We start from the raw sequence: 21,984 nt of genomic DNA on the forward strand, positions 1-21,984 counted from the left end.
GTAATGCATCTCAGCTTGGCATGTGTCTACTGATCTGGGAAAAGTAAATTTGACTCTTATGCCTGCAAAGTGATTTCATCTTTATCAGTTTAAAACAGTCTCGCCAAGATTAACTCGCTTTCCAGAAGGTATTCAGCCCTTTGGCACTTCTTCCCTCTTCATCTTCGCCTTTTTTGTCTTATCTAGGTGTGGGGGGAGCGGATTTAGCACCACAGCAGTGGGGGTGGGCCAAGTGGCACCCGTTTTTATGTCCTCCGAGCCCTTTCTGGTGCATAGACGATGACCCGTGGCCCATCCAGCTGGAGGGTCTGTGCTGACCTCTGCTAGGGATGTCTGAGATCCCTACCAGGGTCTCCGCTCAAGACCTACCTGCTTGGGATTCTCCCATCTCTTCTCAGGACCATCCGGGGCACAGAGGAATTCTGGGACTCCTCATGTCCCACGTGTCCCTTATGAGTGTAGGTTTGAGGGGCAACATCTCAGACCCTCTCACCCTAAATATGCCACTCCTTTACTTCTACTGCCTTGCAGCTGCCCCAGGTTGGCTCCAGCTTGGAGACCAAGTTCCAAACAAAAGCACACGGATCCCCAGATGCTCACAAACACATTTAGGATTTCTGCAGGCTAGTAATCCTTCTCCCTTATTCTCAGCCTGGTGTCAAAGGTACGAAGGTGCTGGGCCTCTGAGAAAGGACCCCGGGTGAATTCTGACCCTCCAGTCCTTCTCCTGGCTGGTCAAGGCATTACTGTCTTTCTTCTCGGAAACTCTACCCCAGGCCACATTCCTAGGTCACCTTCCCTCTAGTTCGTCCTCCACACTGCTGCTCCCCAAAACCCTTCCTTCTCTTGGGATCCAGCACCAGGCTCAGGAAACATTCCCTGAGTGCTGGTCTGAGCAGGGTCTTCACAGCAAACCTCACATCCTGTGTGTGACAGCCCAATTCACTTAGCCGAAATAATCGAGTTAATAGTTTCCTGATTCAGTCTTGTTACTGTTTTTAAAAAGTCATCGATAATTTTTATGGGCCAGTTATTTTATGTTTTATCACTGGGTTTCTCAGGACCACGGGTGGAGACCCTCAGTGGCACATTTTGGACTGGAACCTTAATTCTGTGACGATCTCATGCTTTCCAGAGCCTGTTAGAGTTTTTTCTTGAGGCTCATAGCTACATTTATTACCACCACTCGAGTCTCAAAATTGAAAGCATCCAGTAACCAAGCCAACACCAATTACGTAGCCACAGCCCTCAGAAGAGCCCCACAGTAACCAGGGCAACCCTGATTTAGCTTCATCGTGATGAATAATAAATTACGACAGGACAGGGCCTGAGGCGGGGGCTGTTGGAAATGCCTGGCTTTAAAGATGAAGGGAAACTTGCTGAAAGTACAGAGCCCCTCTCGAGGTCTTGTCGGCCTGGGCTCCTCCATAGTTTCCTCTGTTGCCAAAAGGTGCAGCTTTTATTCTACTAATCAGGGGTCAAGAATGGTCGTGGCCTCTCTCAGCTTCGCAAGAAATTTAGCATTTGATGGCTCTTTGCGGTGTGTCGTGATCACACAGAATCTTTCCCTTGGTAGCCACGTAATTCTGCTCTAACGCGTCTTCAGGCGAATTTGCCCTTATCCCGGCTAAAGCAGCAGTTTAAAAGTTGATTCTGAACCCCGAAGTTTTCTAGCAAAGAAAACATTCTCAGCAAAATAAAAATGGACAGGTGTAACGTGGGCCAGCAGTGGGTCCACACAAATATTTATCTGTCCCATGTTCATTCATTGACTCTTTCATCCATTGGATCAGTACATTTTTATGGAGGCTGAGCCACGGGTCTGGCACATTCTGGGTGCTGGGGACAAATCAGTGATGAGACAGACAAGTCACGACTTTGTACCCTCCACGTGTGCAGCATTCCTTCCAAGAGGACAGGTGGATGACGCATCAGACAAAGGGCTGTGAGCAAATAGGCAGGGAAGTTTCTGACAACAGAAGCGCTATAAGGAAATAGGCGGGGAGGTGTGAAGAGGCAGCTCTGAGCTTCTCTGAGCATGGGACATGTGACTTGGGGCCTGAGCAATGCCTGGGAGTGAGGAACAGAGGGAGGAGGGTTTCAGGAGAGGGAGCACGCAGCAGGGAGGAGGCCCTGAGGCTGACCAGATGAATTTGAAGAACAGGAAGGAGGCCATGCAGCTGGAGCCTTGTGGGTTGAGACTCTCGGGGACCTGAGGTTCCCCCAACTTACAACTCAGCCCTCGCTGTGTGTCCCATGGACCTCGTAGTGCTTGGGCCCTGAGACTTCTCTCCACCGGACTTGATCCCTACCTTGTAGTAAGATCACTGTACTGTCTTCTGGGGGTTTTGTTTCTGTGACTTCATGGCTGCGGCCCTTTGTGACCTTATTACCGCCTCTCCAGTCTCCTGCCACCTGTTAGGATGTTTCCTCATCCCTGTACCTAGATACAGGTAAGCTGTGGGTGGGATTGACTCACTGCCCTACCTCCCATAGTTCATGGAAATGTAACGAGAGCTTGAAGGTTAACCATGGTCTATCCCAACAGTGATACAACATCTAGCACTCTTTAGGAGACCCCCAAATGTCAACGTGTGTGGGTGTTTTCTCTCGGGCCTGGGCCCCACTAGTTCTCTGAGCGAACAGTTGGGGCTGCCTGTGTCTGAGGAAGGGAAATGGAGTGGGCAGCTTCAGACTTGACTTAATCCTCTTTGGGACTTCTTCACCCTCCCTGGTCCTCTGTCAGCTGTGCCTTCTCTGGAGAAGGGTCTTCGTTCTGCTGAGATGTCCAAGGTGTGGAGGGATGAGGCCACCCTGCAGGGGCTGGGGATGGAGCTGGAGGTCCAGGTGCTGCAGAACCAGCTTTTCGGGGGACCCTTCTGTCCCCTTCTACCTCCTGGTGTGCTGGTCCAATGTCGTATTTAGCAGGCCTTTAATATCTGCTGGAAGTGTGGGCTCTAGAGGGGGAAAATGGTGATTAAAATCAGCTCTTTCTCGAGGTAGCTAACATGCTTGGAGCCCCCAACTGCATGCGCACAGCTTACTTAGCCCGTGGGCTTATGTCTGCTTCCTCCAGAAGCTCACCAGCACATCAGTAAATGGTTAGAGAAAAGGAACACACTCATAGAGGACAAAGGGAATGGGGGGCAGAAATGACGGTGGGAGGTGGAGTCCACATTGTGGAAGAGGGAAGGCAGGTGGAGGAGGGGACCTCACTTCCCAGGGAGGAGAAAACAGAAACTCACAGGCTGCTGAGGGCGAAGCCAGATGCAGACTCACTCCAGCCTGGAGCCTTATCTTGAGGGAGCAGCTCCCGCCAAAGCCCCAGTGAGCCTGGAACTGGAAACTTTTCAAGAAAAGCTGAAAATAAGATATTTATGTAAAGTTCCCCAATTTTACCCTCAAACACCAGGCGAGTTCTCCCAAGAATAAAAGAAAGTAAAAAAAAAAAAAAAATCACCGTCTGTTGCCCCGAGGGTGCCTAATCCACAGCCTGCCCACATCCTTCTTCCCTTGGTTCTTCCCCAATACCACCCCCTCACCATTGGATAGGCTCACACCACTGAAATTGGCGACCAGAGCGTAATTTGTTAAGGGCCAACTAGAGGTCTAGTGCTGCAGTAGTCTTTTCAGTTTTACCTAGAAACACCACACGGTGTGAGCGATGTATTTTCATGTATGACTTGACTCTGAAAGTCAAGAGACTTGACTTTCAGAGTCAATATCACACCCCATTAGGTTAGAGGCCAGAAAAAAAATTTAAAACTAATAAAAATATTCTTTATTGGCTGCTACTTATGTTACCTTCTAGGAATGAACAAAGGCTAGTCGACAGGCATTTGTGTCTGTAAATAGTGATTCCAAATGGGAGGAGCAGGAAGGAGCCCGCATGGCCCTGCACTTGCCCCTCTAAAGCAGGGGGGCCTTGGGGGGGGAAGCAGGCCCCCTGGCCACTCCTGAGCATGAGTCGCTGAGATGTGAATGGATGGGGGCGGGTCAGGGGAGAAGGAGCGGGGGAGGGATGTGGTCAACTCTGTGCAGTTCTCTGCGTGAAGACACAAAGCACTACACACCCTAGATTATTAAAATTCTGGGAAGCCATGCATAGAGAGAGTCCCATTTAATTCTTTAAAACACTATTTCCGAAGTTAATTTGACCACAGAGCCTCATTGAGCGTCTTTCCAATTTTTCTGTTATTCCAAACACCGCTGCTGCAAACATTCTTGTCTGGGTCTCTCTGGAAGAAAAGCGCTAAATGCCTCATTTTCCTGTTAACCAGCCCAATTGTTCCAGCCCTTTCTCCATTCCTGCCAGCCAGGTGGAGCTCTGCTTTAATTGCAGTGCTAACTAATGAGATTTCCGAGCCTGGACTGAAAACGCAAGCCTACGTAATTAACCAGAGGCGCCCAGAGGAGGAATCGCTGTGTCCGACTAGGTGCACGCTTCTCGCGTGATGAGAACATGTCAGGGAGAGCAGGCTCGTTTTCCTGTTCCCAGGGAGGGCAGTGTGAGACATTCATAGCTTTCCACCTGATGCTGTCCCCGAAAGTGTCATTTGAACAAAAAGGCCTTGTAAAAATCCCCAAGACTGTAGAAAATTGTTGCCATGTCCTATGAAGGTAACCTTCAAAGAGGACTGTGAGTCTGGCGTGGTGTTCTCGTTTGACAATTGCTGGCTGGCAGGAAGGTTGCAATTGGGACCTTCCAATTCCCACACTCCCTGGATTCTGTCTCTCATCAGGATGGCACACACGTGATGAAAACTTTGAATAGATAGAATACAACTGCACAAAGACTGAAATAAAGGTAACATAGCGGATGATATAAATGACAAGGAGGGGTTTCCCCCCTCCGAAAAGGTCAGGGAAGGTTATAAGGCTTAATTGCACGATTCAGACTGTTAAAAAGCAAAATCCAGCTGAGTCCATTTGAAGATCTAATTGGTTTTATTACGTGATTCTTGACTTGAATCGTCGGGCAGCATCCCATCTGGCAAGTTAGAGGGGAGGGGTTCTGAGGAGTGGTACAAACAGGAAGGTTTTTATAGGAAGGAGAGTGGGGGGAGGAGTTCATAACAAAAGAAAAGAAAGGATTGTTCCAGGTGTGGTCACTCACTCTTTCTTGGTTGGGAGGGGGAGAGCATAGGGTCTTATGCAGATTACCTCCTCTTCCTTTGGGGATGGGGGCAGGGATGGAGAGGACCCTGTGACAGTTACCTCATTGGTACTGACCAGAACATTCCCGGACTGACTGGGTAATAAAACTACATTTCTGGAAAGGTTGAAACCGCCCTTAGGTTAGATACGAAGCCCTGATTTATTGACTTGGGGCATTAACCTAAGTAACATCATTTGGGGTCTGTGGTTTTCTTTCTAACAATATAATGCAAGCTATAATAAAAGTCCTATCTTCTGGAATTAGATTACTTTTTCCTTAAATGTTTTATATACACATATACACGTGCGCGCGCGCGCACACACACACACACACACACACACACACACACACACATTAAAAAAACCACCTAGATTCTCATCAGCTTTGAGGTTTGAAAAGAATATTTTTTAATGTTGTCTCATTGTCCCTTTGATGCTTGTTCCAAAGCACAGTTAAAAACAAAGAACGTGGCAGCTCTTTGCTTTCATCAGCAGCCTGAGTGCACTTTCTCTACCACATGTCCGTGTTCTAATGTACTTTAATTATATGAAAAGTGGGATTTGGAAACACTGATCTGTCCGTAACTGCCAAGCTTCTTTGATGGTGTAAAATGTCCTAATAAAGGCAGTGTAGGGACCAAAAAACCTCTGTCAGTATAAAGGTGGAAATTTAAATTCTAATGAGCTTGGAGGGACTGAGAACAAGCCGAATGGGAACCTTCGAGGTGTTAGATGAAAACTGGTCAAGCCTCGGCCTTGGGGCTTGCCAGCAGGCTATGGCTTATGGGGGTGGTCCCGGGAATGATTTAGGGCAGGAGGGATGTTGGCCTGGAGTGTGAGCTGTAAGGTGCAGGGTGATTGGGGGTGTGGGCTCCGGAGTGGCTGCTTTGCATATGAAAGGCAGGTTCACAAGCAAGTTGTTTGCTCTTCCTTCGGGTATCAGCTGCCCCTGGGAATAGCTGTTTCTCTAGGATCAACAAGATCCTGAGATGTCAGAGCCTCAGAAAGTGCAAAACATAAAAAACGTAATTAATAGAAAACCTCTTTGAAGCCTCTAAAATCTGACCGAATTAACCTAAACGACACTTTGCATCCACCTTTCTTGTGTACTGACTCTGCGTACGCGCGTTCAGGGCAGATTGGCTGTGCTGGGCCCCGTGCAGCTCTGGGACGGAGAAGGCAGCGCTGGTACCTGGGGCGGTTTTCACTCTGATGGGGTGTCAGTGGGTCGTGTGTGCTCGATGCCCTGAGAGATGCTCGCACGTGGAGGGCAGGGAACTCAAGCCTCAGGGTACTCAGTCCCACTGCGGAGAGCAGAAGCAGAAGAGGCTCCTCAGGGTAGGGGATGCTTTGGCCAAGACTTGGAACACATGATCCTTTCTTTGTATTCTTCACATTCGAGTAATGGCAATAGTGGGAGTCGAGTATATTCCTGGTCGAGGAAACAGTGTCAAGGTGCAACTTTCTGGTTTCCCACCATCCCCTGCGGCTCTCCCCGGATACACTGCAAAAATGTGCAACTCAGTGACTTTTCACAAACCTGGGGAACCAGCACCAGATGCAGAGAGGACATGGCCAGCATCCCCAGGAGTCCCCATCTTTCCTTATTCCGGAGGCTCACCCTCCCCAAGAGCAGGCACTGACTTAACCTCCATCAGCCTCCTGGCTTTCAACATGTTATAAATAGAATCATACATTAGAACAGTGTGTTTTCATCCTATGTGTCTGCTGGAGTCAGTCACGTCATTGCAGGTAGTCCTGACTTCTCGCTGTATGGACACACCGCAGTTTATTTTCCCTTCCTTCTCCTGATGGACGTTGGGTTCTTCCCAGAGAGGCTATTGAGGATGGTGGTGCTGTGGATATCACAGTGCACATCTTCTGATGAATATCCCTATGCCTGTCTGTTGGCCAAGCGCAATTTCTGGGTCCTAGGGTCCACATGTGTTTGGCTTTGGTGGATGTTGACAGTTTTCCAGAGTGGTTTGGGCTGATCTTCACTTGCACCAGGAGTGTATGCATGTCCCACTTGCTTAGGAATCTGACCTCTGTTGTGTGCTGGTGCCTCCCCCAAACCCGGACTGTAATTAGGGGCAGAGGGGGAGAATCGCTTCTCCCAGCTGCTGGGCAGAGGCAAGGAGAGCACTGGGAAGCCTCCTTATATGCCAACATTTCTTAATCTTTTCAAAGTAGACTATACATGTTTAAGGAATAAGCTAATTCTCCCTTAGTTAAACATCAACATTTTATGGTATCCTTATGTACATTCAGTTGGAAGCATGTGGTTTTTTGTTTGTTTGTTTGGGTTATTTTGTAGTCATATCTACGATGGCAAGTAGGTTTCACCTTGGGTGCCAATTTCCATCATCTGGTAGTAAATGCTGAGACCAGTGTATAAAGTAGGATTCTGAGGCTGTGTCTGGACTCCATGAGCAAAAGAAGGGGAAATGAAGGGATGTGTGTCTTGTGTTTGCCATCCCTTCTGGGGAGGGCGGACACAAAAGTAAGTCCCAGTTCTCAAGAATTCTACAATAGCTTTTTAGGAAGGAAAAAAAGGATAGAGTTAAATTATCATCATAAAGCATAATGAACTGAGTGCTATCATTAAGAAATGGGAGAAGAGAGGACAAAGGTTTTAAATCTCACTGTGGAGATCAGGAAAGTTTACACAAAGGAGGGCAGTGGAGCTGAGCCTTGAGGAATGTGATTCCTGGAAGGGGTTGGTTGAAGGGGACAGTCCAGGGAGGGAACACTAGTAATAAAGGCGAGAGGGGAAAGGTCTCAACTTGTCCCGGGAATGTAAGCAATTTGGCATGTCTGAGACACGGGGGAAGTGCAGAAAGGGTGGTACAGATTTCGGAATACAAGTTCTGGATTCAGTCCTGGCTCCAGACCGGTTCTGTGACCTGGAGCGAGTCACTTAACCTCTTTGAGCCTCAGTTTCCTTATTTGTAAAGATAATAGAGACGGAAAGTTCTTTTTTTTTTTTTTTTTAAGATTTTATTTGATTGGACAGAGAGAGACACAGCCAGAGAGGGAACACAAGCAGGGGGAGTGGGAGAGGGAGAAGCAGGCTTCCTGCGGAGCAGGGAGCCCGATGCGGGGCTCGATCCCAGGACCCTGAGATCATGACCTGAGCTGAAGGCAGTCGCTTAACGACTGAGCCACCCAGGCGCCCCGAGACGGAAAGTTCTTAACACAGTTCTGGCTCACACAGACTTGGATAACTGTCACATCTTAGTAGCAGTCCCAATTATTCATCACAAAGCAGTGATTTTATGTCCGCTTATAGTTAAATGTAATTATACAGGTGTATATATCAGCAAATACAGCAATTGGAAATTTTCACTTTAGAATAATGTTTATTTTAGTGATGAACCAAAATCATTTTTTTTCCTATCCTTTTTGGTCTGTATTTTTCCTTTTTAAAGCCTGTAGGGGTCACAGGTAATTTCACTTTATATTTCTTAAGAATCTAGGAATTTCTAACCTGATCATATTTTTAGATTATTTGAAAAACGTGCTTGAAAAGTTTTTCTAAGGATAAATCCATCTTTACAGTATATCACAGGATCTAAATTGGTTTAAGAATTAACTTCCCTAATGAAAAAGGTGTTTTCCGTTTCAAAGTCTTAAGGTGGGGTAGAGTAAATTCATCTATATGTCTCTACCTATTTATTTGACTTATTTTTGCATATTTCCTTCAAAATATTCAAGATTCAGACTGTGAAATTTTTAAAATCCCAAACATTTACCAAGAAATAAAAAGTGGTAAGATAATCTATAACTAATTACTAATAGTTATTGTCATTACTTATTGCTCTCTCGGCAAAAACGTTCTAAAACAATTGTTAAGTGATGCGGATACGTTTTAAAAGGATCATTTTCTCTTGGAAAAAAAAAAATTAGCCAATCACAAGAAAGCTGAAGTTGTCCACAGCTGGAATGTGGGTGGGGGGCTGTGGAGGGGAACATCGTTCTGTGTGCTGTGGCATCTCCTCCAGGCTCATGGTCTCAGAGATTTTGTTACTTTTTTTGTCTGAGTCCTTACAAGTTGATGAGAATGGAAGAAACTGACTTTTTAAATTCCCAGACAAGCCATGGTACCCAGGTCTGCACGTTAGACCTCGGGTCCTTCCTGGCTTCTCTGCATGGGACAGCGTGTCGTAACTTCGTCTCATGAGACTGTTGTCCACACTCCCTGCTTGGCTGGCAAGAACGTTCTGCAGAATCTCTTACTTCTCTCTTCCCCAGGGTGGGTGACCCGCTGCAGCAGAGTTATAGATATACCCAAACTACTGCTGCAATGTTGTACACCTTACATTTACACAATGTTATATGTCAAATGTATTTCCATTTTAAGAAATACAGTGAAGACTTAGCTGCTTCTGTATTTTCAGGGTCAGAGTCACAGGTCAAGCCATGATTGCAAGGACAGGCTTCCCCAACCCCTCTCACTCCCATCCCTGCCGAAGAACAGCTTGCCTGGAATATTCCTTCTGGGGCTGTAGGCTCCTGGGGGGAAACCAGGCCGGGAGAGGCTAGCACAGTGGGGTTGTGTCACTGACTTGGAAGGGAAGCTGGGGTGCCCTACCCTCCCAGTGACTGGCTGGCTGTATCCCCAAGCCTGGCGGGAACCCACTGCCTCTCTGGCAGGAACAGGTGCCCCAGTCCCTAAAGCCTCCAGAGCAAGGAAGAGCCTAAGAGGCCTGGAAAGGGTGCCGGCTGCAAGGGCTGCTTGTGGCAAATGGATTCAGATACTTGGGAAGGAAGGGGGTGGTCTGCTCTCTGCCAGCCCAGACAGTCTGGCTAAGGCCGAGCTCCCGGCAGCGTCACATTGGGGAGATTGTGATGGAGAAGGTAGAGTTTATTGGTCTTAAGCTTTCTACGTTCATGGCACACTTGTGAATATTAAACATGTTGGCAGGATGTTAAAGCTAAGTCAGTGAGGATAATTGTTTTTCGTTTTAAACCCCTTTATTGGGATATAATTCATACACCATACTATTTACTCATTTAAAGTGTACAATTTAGTAGTTTCTAGTATATCCACCAATATGTGTAACCATTACCACAGTCAATTATTTTTTTTAATGATTTTTTAAATTTATTTTGGGAGAGAGAGAGAGCAGGAGGGAGGGGCAGAGGCAGAGGGGGAGAGAGAATCTCAAGCCAACTCCATGTTGAGCACAGAGCCTGACATGGGGCTCGATCTCACAACCTTGAGATCATGACCTGAGCCGAAACCAAGAGCCGGACATTCAACCAACTGAGCCACCCAGGGTGCCCCACCACAGTCAATTTTAGAACATTTTCATCACCTTAAAAAACGAAAAGATATCCCATACCCTTTACCTATCACTGCCCCCCCCCTTACACCCTTATTCCCACCTTCACCCCCAGCGCCAAACAACCACTAATCTCTCTCTCGATTTTCCTGGGCTGGACATTTCATGAGGACATCCCATTTCATGGAACTCTATATTGTGTGACCTTTTTTGTGTCTGACTTCTTTGACTCAGCGTAGTGTTTTCAGGGTTTATCATTGTTGTAGCATGATTTCTGTCATTTCTGGGGTCTGACCCACGTCATTCAGTGTCCTGAGCGTCCACCAGCATGAGAGTTCTCTAGTCTCACATCAGCAGGGCCTGTGTTTTAGGAACCCCACACTGCCAACAGCAGGAATGTGGCAGGACGGAGGGGTCACTCAGAATAAGCGGGGCCAGGACTAGGTGAGCCAAGTTAGTGAGTTTGGCATATTAACAAGGATGTCTGTGAAAATGGTGCAATGCTAGAAGTATGCAGAACTAGGGCGGGTTTTTGCAAACCTATTCTCCAATTAAAGTAATACAATGAATAACAACGACAACTAGCAATATTTGCACTTTGCACTTTTACCCCAGGAATGGGAAGCTCAGGTTCTGTGGCTTGTCCTGGGTCACTCCTAAGCAGAAAGGACCCCAAGTGGGTATGACTCTGTCCTGCATGCTTTGCTTTCTCTGGGTCTCAGCAGGCTTGTCACCTTCAAGGACGGTCTGCCCACTGAGCATCCCTGGGATCTGTGGGCTGTGCCGCCCCTCCCCCCGCCAGGTTCAGCCTTCCCTGCTGCGTTCCTTTTGGGAGTGTCTGAAGGTCACATAGCTGTCTCATTTGTGCTTCTTAAAAGAATCACAGGGGCATCCCTCTCTGTTGTGTAAGTCCTTTCTACTCCCTGAAAGGCTGATGGACCATAAATAAGGGGGCCAGCTGGCTGGTGAATGCTCCAAAGAGATTCATGAAAAATTACTGCAGCAGCTTCATTTGCAAAGCCTTGGCTGTGTCGCTCCCAGTGACCGTAGGCGGAGGGGCACTCCCGAAATAAATCTGTCAGCCTTCCCCACACCCATGATGTTGAGGTCAGAGAACTAATCAGGAGGTTTCCAGAATTTTTCTTGGAATTAATCACAAACTCAGTGAAACAACTGATGGAAAAGATTTATTTTGATGTCTATTCCTTGGGGTCACGGAAAGGTTATTTAACGTGATAAACTCTGCTTCCCAGCCAAGCCCTGTCTCTCCCTTTCTATTTCCCCCTGAGGAAACAGTCTTGCCATTTACATCAGCTCCTTCTGTCCTCGTGCCAAGGTAGCGGCATGATCATGTGAACTAATTCCTTGCAGGGTTTTGAGATGTGGGAGAGCAGACCAGATCAGAACTCTGGACACTTTGTCCAGTTGATCAGAGCAGAAGGACACACCAAAGCCAAAGGCAATGCTCCCAGATCCAGAGGTGGTGAATCCCCAGTTATGCCTGCCTGCCAGTGGGCATGGCATGATGAGAACTTGCCAGAGTGTAACTTGACCCCTGTGCATTAATACAGTTCCGTGGGGAGAAGAAAAGGAAAACAACCATTTGGTGCATTTCTTATGGTTTCTTTTTGTGAGTTGATTAGACTCTAAACCAGATGAGACTTTTCGGAGGGCCATTTGGCCTGCTTTCTTTTGGGCAGCACATCTTCCCATTATGTGCATTCTTGGTGTCCTGCACTCACTCAGCCACGAGGCAGGCCTGTGAACCAAGCTGTTCCAACCGGAATTCTCCAGGACTAGGAATCTTTAGTAGAGTCATTGGTAGGTCAGGGAAATGAGGGACTTCATCCCCGCCATGCGTCTAAAGAAGATGGCACATATTTTAGGCCACGTAGATGTCCTTAGGTGCCACCTTGTAAGATTCCTTCTATGGTTCGCGATCAGTCCATGTTTTCGTAAACCTGGTTGTTCCATTTTGTTTTGCTTTTCACCTTGCCAATTTTATTAATTGCCGTTTTCATAGAACATTGTCTATTTTTTCTAGATTTTCAAATTTACTGGCACAAAGTTATTCTTCACATTTCCTTCTCATTTCTAGCCCCCCCTGCATTTGTTTTTATGTTCCCTTTCCCATTCCTAAAGCTGTTAGGGATATTAACTCTTTGCCCATCTCCTGAAAACGTATCCAGGATCTCCAGACCCATAACCTAGTAGGTTAGTCGCCTTGGTGGAAAATGTGTGTGTATTGATTGCTCTACTCTAGGCCTGGCTGGCCAGAGACTTTGTCCTAGTCTGTCTTTTATTTTGAGAATTTTATAGCTTCCTGAGGTTCTTGGTTTGCTTTTCAGAGGACTCTACACTCCATGTTTATGCAAGCATTCTTTTACATTTTCCTGGGTTTTTATTTTTTTAATTTAGGTTCTTAGTCAAATATATTTTCTTTTTATTTGTTTTGAGAAAATTATAGATAAACAGCTTATTTATGCAAGCACCCATTATTAAGCAAACTATCTTTTTCCTACTGAATTGAAATGCCCTGTTTTCCACATACTAAGTTCCTATAAATGATCATTCTGATTTCTGAAACTATTCTATCCTGTTGAACTCTTTATCTGTTTTTAAGCCGTGACCTTAGTGTGTTGATTAAAACACTAATATCTGTCAAGACATCCACTCCTCCCTTTATCACTTTTTTTTTCAAAAAAATTTTTGGATAATTCTTACACGTTTGTTATCCTATAAATCTTTAAGATGATTTTGTCCACTTCCATCCACTCCATTGGGATTCTGATTGGAATGCCAGCACATGTGTTGTGCATTCCTTGGGAAGGAATTGGCAATTTTTAGGATATTACATCTTTCCATTTAAGAGCAGGCTGTGCACCTCCACTCATGCAGTATGTGTCAGTCAGGGTTTTAAGTTGTGAAGAAACCAGCTTTAGCTAGTTTTCACCCAGAAGGAACCCAAAGAGCTCACAGAGACCCCAGGATGGCCAGAAGCCAAGTTTGGAGGCTATAAGGCCAGGAAAGGAATGACGCTCCAAATTATACTACGGAATGCTTTGAGGAAGACTCCATCATCCCTGGGCTGTGACCCCACCAGTGGCATGGTGCTGACCCTGCTGACCCTAGGCTTTGGATACTGTCTCCAGAACCTCAGTTCCTGCCTCCTCTGGAAACTGTGTGTGTGTATGTGCTGCCCCCTGTTTCAGAATGGAGTCAGTTCAGTACCTACCTCTGTGTCCCAAGCTCCCACCCAAAGCCTTGTGCAGGAGTGTCTCATGGGTGGAGCCCTCCCTCAAGGGCTCCCTCTCAACAAGGCAGGCCTGGAAAGCATTTCCAGAGAAGGCAGAAGACTCATAACGTGAGGATTCCCCAAACCGAGGAGGAAGGCTTAATGGCAGTGGATGGGCACATAGAATGACCCAGATCTACTCTACCTGAGTTTTTGCTATTTAGTAACATTTTATGCATAGCTTCACATTGGTCATTTAATTTTCATGTTTAATTTATTTCATGTTTAATGCATTTCTAGGCATTTTGCATTTGTTACTATTAACTTTGAGTACAGTGCTTGCCATTTTTATTTTTTTTAAGTTTTATTTATTTATTTTTTAATACTCTGTACACCCAATGTGGGGCTCAAACTCACAACCCCGAGATCAAAAATGGCATGCTCCTCTATTTAAACCAGTCAGGTGCCCCGCCATTTTTATTTTTATTTTGTTGTTATTAGTTTCATATTTATTATACTCAGTGTAGCAAATAATCTTAATTCCATTTGTTTTTAAGTATATTCTCTTAGGTTTTTTTAGATGTTCAATCATATCATTTGGAAAGAAAGACAGTGCTGTCCTTTCCAATATTTACACAGTTTACAATTTTTCTTATCTATCAATAACATTAGCTAAAACATAGGAATTATCTTTTCATTAAAGGTTGGAATGAACTGAGCCTGAAATACCATTTTGGACTTTCCAGTATCTTTTATGGTTATTGGACTTTGGGTTTACTGCATCTCTTGGACTCAGTGCAGTACAAAATATTTTGCTAGGAAATCATCCATGTCCTCTAGATTTTTGGATTTATAGCTGTAGAGCCTCCCATATTCTTTAAATCTCTAACATGTCTATAGTTAAAGTTCCTTTCTCATTTCTAATGTTGTTTGCTTTGGCTTTTGTTTGTTTGTTTTTTTAATCCTCCGAGGCATTTGTCTGAGGTTTTTTTGAGGGTTTGTTTTTGTTTTTGTTTTTTTGTCTATTCAAGAGTCATCTTTGGGCTTTATCCTAATATCTTTATTTCCATTCCATTAGTTTCACTTTTTATGTTAAATTCTTGTTTCCTATTTTCTGTTAATTTGGTTTTGTTCTTTTCCTAATTTAAGTTTTGCATTTTATTTGTTTTCAAGCAAGCCATTTGTTTTTAACCTTTTCCACTGAGAATATAAAACATATTTAAGAAAGTGCACAAAACAAAAATATAAAGCTCAGCCATTTATCATGAGGCAAATATCCATGTGACCTCCACTAAAATCTGGAAATGTAGCTTCCCCAATAACCCAGGGCCCTCCTTATGCACTCCCAATTCACTTCCTTCCCATTTCCACTGAGGGTAATCACCATCTTAAGTTTTAGGATATTCACATCTTTTATTTTCTATGTTGTACCACTATGCATGCACCTCTGAACACCATAGTGTAATTTTGCTTGTTTCTTGGAACTTCATCTAAACAAAAACATTTCATATTTCTTCTTTTGTGTCTGGCTTCTTGCATTCACCTTTATGTTGTGTAATTTATTCATGTGGTATATAGCCGCAGCTCACTCATGTTCACTGCTTTATAATATTGCATAGTATGAGTGTAATATAATTCATTCGTCTGCTCCACTGCTGGTGGACCTCAAGCACTTTTCTGTGTGAGGCTATTTTGCATAATGTTGCTCTGAACTTTCTAGCCCCTGATTTTTGTTACCATTGCATGCATTTTTGGGATATGTTCCTAGAATTAGAATTATCTTTTGGATATTACATGAGATTGGGTAGTAATCTTTGATGTAAGTAGGTAATGCCAAGCTGTTTTCCAAAGTTGTCCCATTTCACACCCCTATCAGCAATGTACAAGAGTTCCTGTTGTTTCACATCCTTATTATCACTTGGTATTGTTTATTGTAATTATTTTTCCATTTTAGCCATGCTGGTGAGGGAGTAACTGACATCTCATTGTAATTTTGATTCATGTTTCTCAGATTACTGTTGCAGTGGGGCTCCTTATCACATGATTCACACTGGGTAGTTTGTCTTTTTCTTAATGTTTAGAGAGGTTTTTTATGTTTGTTTGTTTGTTTTGGATATAAGTTCTCTGTACTTAACTTGTGATGCAAAATCTCCTGCTTTTACTCTCGTATGGGTATTGTTTGATGAAAAGAAGTTCTTCATTTTAAATAGATACATCAGTCATCTGTTTATGATTAACACATTTTGAGCCATGTTTAAGAAGTGTTTTCCTACTCCAAGGACATGAAGGTGTTCTCCTTTCTTATCTTCTCACTGTTTTATTGTTTTGACTTTCATATGTTCATCTATAGTACATGATAAAAATGCCTCTATGAGGAATTATGAACATTCCTGAAATAAATAAATGAGAAGCCTCAGCAAAGAGGTAGAAGATATGTAGAAGAACCAAAGGGAAGGTTTAGAATTCAAAATGAATGAAATAAAAAGCTCAGTGGCTGGGCTCAGTGGCAGAAATAAGGGGAAAGAGAAATGAATCAGTGAACAGGAAGATGGAACAATAGAAATTACCCAAATTGAACACCAGAGAGGAAATCAACTGGAAACAGAAGTGAACAGAGCCTCAGTGGCTTATGGTCTAACATTCATGTCGTTAGAGTTACAGAAAGAGAGGATTAAAAAAGCAAGGCTGAAAAATACTTGAAGAAATAATGGCTGACAACTCCCTAAATTTGGCAAAAGACATTCACCTAAAAATTCAGGAAGCTGAGCAAATCCAAACAGAATACTCCCAAAGAAATCTGCAGCAAGACACATCATAGTCAAACTTAAGAAAACTAAAGACAAAGAAGAAATCTTGAAGCAGCCATAGAAAAATGATAATTTACCTATGGGGGGGGAAACAATTAGGAAGAAAAGACTTTCTGTTTTCTAAAACCATTATAATAGTGAGGTGTCCTGTTTATAGGCTATGATTCCCTTTCCCTTTTCGTGCTATATTTGTGTGGTTGCCATATATTATCTTATCATCTTACTCATCTTTGGCATGGAAGTTCTGGCCATATTGTAAGTTTTCTTTACTATTATGAGGAATATTTCTAAACATGTGGAAGTTAAACAACACACTTCTAAATAATCCATGGATCAAAGAAGAAGTCTCAAGGGAGTATTCAAATATATTTAGAAAGGAATGAAAATAAAGCATGACATATCAAAATATGTGGGATGCAGCTAAAGTAATACTGAGAGGAAAATTTGTTGCACTAGATGCTTACATAAGAAGCAAAGAGAAGTCTCAAATCAGTAACCTAATTTCCTACCTCAAGAAACTAGAAAAGGAGGACAAAATCGACCCAAAGCAAGTAGGAAATAAAAAAAATAAGGGCACAACTCAGTGAAATTGAAAAAAGGAAAATAGATGAGAAGATCAATGAAAAAAGGAGCTGATACTTTGCTAAGGCCAATAAAATTGACAAACCTCCCCTAAGAAAAAAGATAGAAGACACAGATTACCAATGTTTGAAATCAAATGGGGATATAACTTCAGACGCTGCAGACATCAAAAAGATAATAAGGGAGGGGCACCTGGGTGGCTCAGTCAGTTAAGCATCAAGTCTTGATTTCAGCTCAGGTCATGATGTCAGGATTGTGAGATCAAGTCCCTCCTCAGTCTCCACACTGAGTGCGGAGTCTGCTTGAGATTCTCTCTCTCTCCCTCTCCCTCAGCTCCTCCTCTCTCTCTCTCTCAAATAAATAAATAAATCTTTAAAAAATGCATAGATGTAAATCTAACAAAATATGTACAGGACTTATACACTGAAAACTACATAATGATGATGAAATAAATCAACAAATTCTAAATAAATGGAGAGACATACTGCATTCATGAATTGGAAGACACAGCATAGTAAAGATACCAATTCTCCCCAAATTGATATGCAAGTTTAATGCAATTCCTATCAAAACCCCAGCAAGTTTCTTTGTAGAAATAGACAATCTTGTACTAAAATGTATATGGAAAGGCAAAGAAACAATTTTTTTTTTTCTTAGAGAGAGAGAAAGAGAGAACATGGGTGGTGGGGGGAGGGGCAGAGGGAGAGAGAGAGTCTTAAGCAGGTTCCATGCCCCACAGAGACTGAGGTCCTAACTGACTGAGCCATCCAGTTGCCCCAGGCAAAAAAAATGATTTTGAAAAAGAATGAAGGGCAGGAATCGGCTTATTTGATTTCAAGTCTTATAGCCACAGTAATAAGGCAGAGAGAGAGACAAATAGACAATTGGAAACAGAGAACCCAGAAATAGATCCATTCAATTTTTGACAAAGGTCAAAAGCGATCGAGAAAAGATAGCCTTTTCAACAAGTGGTATTGGAGCAGTTAGGTATCTATTGGTAGAAATATCAACCTCATCCTAAGTTTCTTACTATAAAGTAGATAATGTCTAACCATTCTCCAAAGTGGTTGTGTCAATTTACACATCCACTAGACTTCCATGAGGGTCCCCAGTGCTCCCCATCCTGGTTTACACCGGGGATTTTCAGTCTTTTAAATTTTAGCCAGGAAAGTTCTGAAGGAGCTTACTTCCCCACAGTGAGATAGTAAGTCAAGAAACAGGAGAAGAGAGGATCTAACACAGGAAAGGGAGAGACTTTTGAGATGAGGGGAGAAGGATTTCCCAGAATGTACATGACCCGCGTGTCCAGACTGCCTATAGATCGACTAGTCCAGATTGAAGCAGGAGATAGGGGCTCAGTGGAATGGTCTCTAAGAAGAAAATAAAGCTGACAGAACATCTGATGAGTAGGATCATACTCCAGGGATATTTTCAGTTCTCTTGGCGAGATTGAGGGTGAATTAGACATGGGCACATAGGACACTAAGCAAGCAATAAAACAGAACAGTTAAAATTTTGTATAAAAGACAAAAATCATATATAGTCTATGGGTTGTTTTTTTTTAAGATTTTATTTATTTATTTGACAGAGAGAGACAGAGAGAGGGAACGCAAGCAGGGGGAGTGGGAGAGGGAGAAGCAGGCTTCCCACTGAGCAGGGAGCCCGACGCAGGGCTCAATCCCAGGACCCTGGGATCATGACCTGAGCCGAAGGCAGACACTTAACTACTGAACCACCCAGGCACCCATGGTCTATGGTTTTGTTGAATATGGTGCTTTGCAAATAGTTTCTCATAGTCTAGAGTTTGTCTTTCATCCTCATAATAGGTCATTTGTAGCACAAAAGTCAATTTTTGCTCTTACACTTTTGGTGTCACTCCAAGGACTCTTTGCCTAGCCTTAGAGCCTAAAGATTTTCTCCAATATTTTTTTTCTAAAGGTTGTGTAGGTTTTTTTAATATTTAAATTGAATTAAAATTGAATTACATTGGAATTAAACTAAATCCCAGCCACACCACCACAGTATTGGTCTCAGTAAAGCGCTGGGCTGTGCATTTACTCATGTGGGTGATGACTGGTCTTGAGCGTTCCCTGAGGTACTAGGTACTTCCTGTAGTTTAAATAGATTTCCCCTGATTATAGAATCTTAATTCTTCAGTTGGAAAAATGTATGTGTGCTCTGTAGAAAGTGTTGGGCTGTGGCTTTGAACTCAGAGTGGGCATACTTTAATAAGTATCTAACAAGAGACACCATTTCAAACTTATGCAGACTTGGCCGTGGGTGCCTTGAGAATCTTTTTTTAGGCCTTTCTGCTCCATTGAAGACTTACCTAGCCTTGCCTGCTCCCCCCAGATTATCTCCTCCTTCCTCTTCCGGCATCAGGCTATTTTATGCCCACAGTCAAGAGTGTGACATGATAAGCTAATTAGACCAGTGTGGCTAGTAGACAGTGCGATGTGATGCCCCTTTCAAGCAGGGTTCTTTTCATGAAGATGCCAACCAGGCCACCTCTCATGTTGTTCCAGCCGGGGTAGCAGGCAGGTGGTAGAGAGATCGGGAGAGAAAGCCATTCCCAGCCAGCGCTGTTGTAGGTTCTTGCATGCACCTGTGAATAAGACAGACCCAACTCCTTGCCTTATACTCTTGATGGGTGGAACAAAAGATAAACTAGGGCATGTGTGGAGGTGGTAAATACCGTGGTCAGAGGAGAAAGCAGAAGAAAGTGAGGCGGACCAGGAGTGGGGCCGAGAGAGGGAGAGAACAGAGGAAGGCGGAAGGCACTAAGGAGGTTGTCGGGAGGCTTCCCTGAGCAGCTGAGCCCTGGCAAAGGTGGGACACCGGTGGGGGGAGGAGAATGGGCTCTGGGGAGAGTCTCTAGAGTGTAAGTGCGTGACATTAAGCTTTTGATTGTCAGGGTATTTATCTCAAAGCCATCCATCTCTAATAAACACATTGCCTACAGTTACAAGCCACACAATTAGATGAGGAGCCAGGCCACCCCAGCCATGAAGATTCCCTTTTAGAAAACCCTGGGTGACCCAAATAACTGACCTCTTGAGTGATCCTGCTTTTCCCTTCCCATGCTCTAATTAATTCCTGCTCTTATGGTTTAAGAGTGAACCTATGAAATCCTAGGCACCTACCCCACCCTGAACCACAGTAAAGGCAAAGTCCCAGGTGGCCTCGCCCCCACCCCCTTCGTGGCATCCCTAAGTGGTCCTGGGGAACTTCAACTAACATGCTTTGTTTTATCAAAGTTCCCTGATGGTTGTTGCTGAGGAGCGTCTTGCATTCATTCGAAGAACCACAAGGGCTGGACTAGCCACATTAGCTCCAGTCGGGGTAATAATGTCTGTGGGGCCTCATAACAGGTAATATGGGCCCAGGTGAATGCCCCCAGGCATTCCTAGCCGATAGCATCACTATCAATAGGCTGAGACCAACATAGAAGTTTCCCCGGGCAAGAGAAATGACTGTTGTACTTTGCAAATGTACTTCCTCATTTCTTTTTTTTTTTAAAGATTTTATTTATTATTTATTTTGAGAGAGAGAGCACATGAGAGGGGAGAGGCTCAAAGGGAGAAGCAGACTCCCCGATGAGCCAGGAGCCCGATGCGGGGCTCGATCCCGGGACTCTGGGATCATGACTTAACCAACTGAGCCACCTAGGCGCCCCTGTACTTCTTCATTTCATGGCAGCTCTAGTTGGAGAAGAACCTGCAGTCCAAGGGGTCTGTTCTGGAACAGTGTCCCTACAGCACAGCCCTGGCCAGCCAGCAGGAAAGGACCTTGCCCAGAGCACACATCTGGGTGTGCGGGCTTAAGGGGCCCAGTCCCAGCTGTCTTACTTGGGGCCCCAAGTTCTGTGTGTTCTGTGGATCTGCAGGCATGGCTGCCTTGTGCAAAGGAGGGGAGCCGTGGGAGGGACTTGTACTGAGCAGCCTGGCCCTGCAGACGCCCAGGGTGGGCGCCGCCTGCACCTTCTCTGGGGAGTGTTGTTACGGGTGTGTTGTTAGGCCCCCCTGAGCTGGGCTCCATGCTCAGTGTGGACTTCAGCTCTGGAGACTGGAGACATTGCTAAAAGCATGAAAGGCAAAGGTGACTTTTATAGGCCCCCTCCCGTAGGTGGGGTGGCCGAGGCCTGGGGCAGTAGTCCTACGTCTCTCGTCCTGCGGCTGGCCTCCAGCCCTCAGTTCTCCTCCTCCAGCCTGTCACTCATTACGTTAGAAGATTGAATTAAAAGAGCAAAAATTGAAGTATAAAGTAGGTAAGGGATAAACTATCCAGAGGTTTTAAAACAGATGAAAATTTGGCCATGGACCATACCCTTGACCTACGGCTGTCCCTTTTTCTTTCTGGAAGTCTGTGTTTGTGAGCAGTTGGGTGCGTATGCGATAGCAATTAGCCACAGAGGAGGACACAGCCAGGAACGGAACGAGGAAATGAGGGTGGGCGCGCAGGGCCGAGTGAGTGGCAGGATGCAGTAATGTCTCATTTCTGCTGCCTGGCTGAACGGTTTCATTTCAGGCTTTGGGGGAGGAGGACCCACGCACTCTGAAGGTCTCCTCCTAGGCTCCAGGCTTTTTAAAATACTCAAATTTCCCTTTTTTCTTCCCATGGTTTTTAATTTTCCAAGACATTTGTATTTATTCAGCGTTTATTGAAATGCCACATCTCATCGCATTGTGAGTACTATGACGGTGACGTGTGGTGGCTGTCCTCAGAGGGCCCACAGGACACAAGTAAGTGTAGCTGGACAAAGGAAGTGTCCAGCAGGGGCGCCTGGGTGGCTCAGTCGTTAAGCGTCTGCCTTCGGCTCAGGTCATGATCCCGGGGCCCTGGGATCGAGCCCTGCGTCCGGCTCCCTGCTCAGCGGGGAGCCTGCTTCTCCCTCTGCCTGCCGCTCCCCCTGCTT

At 44.8% G+C, this 21,984-nt stretch overlaps 1 protein-coding gene across 2 annotated transcripts in view; it reads left to right on the forward strand.

The window, feature by feature from the left end:
* ENTREP2 (endosomal transmembrane epsin interactor 2) overlaps positions 1 to 21,984 on the forward strand; it is a 449,980-nt gene that overhangs the window by 358,739 nt on the left and 69,257 nt on the right. The window lies entirely within an intron of this gene.

This window comes from Eumetopias jubatus, unplaced genomic scaffold (genome assembly GCF_037043125.1).
Source record: "Eumetopias jubatus isolate StellerSeaLion01/CBP00866 unplaced genomic scaffold, mEumJub1_p1.0 scaffold_7, whole genome shotgun sequence".
In the NCBI taxonomy this organism is placed as follows: domain Eukaryota; kingdom Metazoa; phylum Chordata; class Mammalia; order Carnivora; family Otariidae; genus Eumetopias; species Eumetopias jubatus.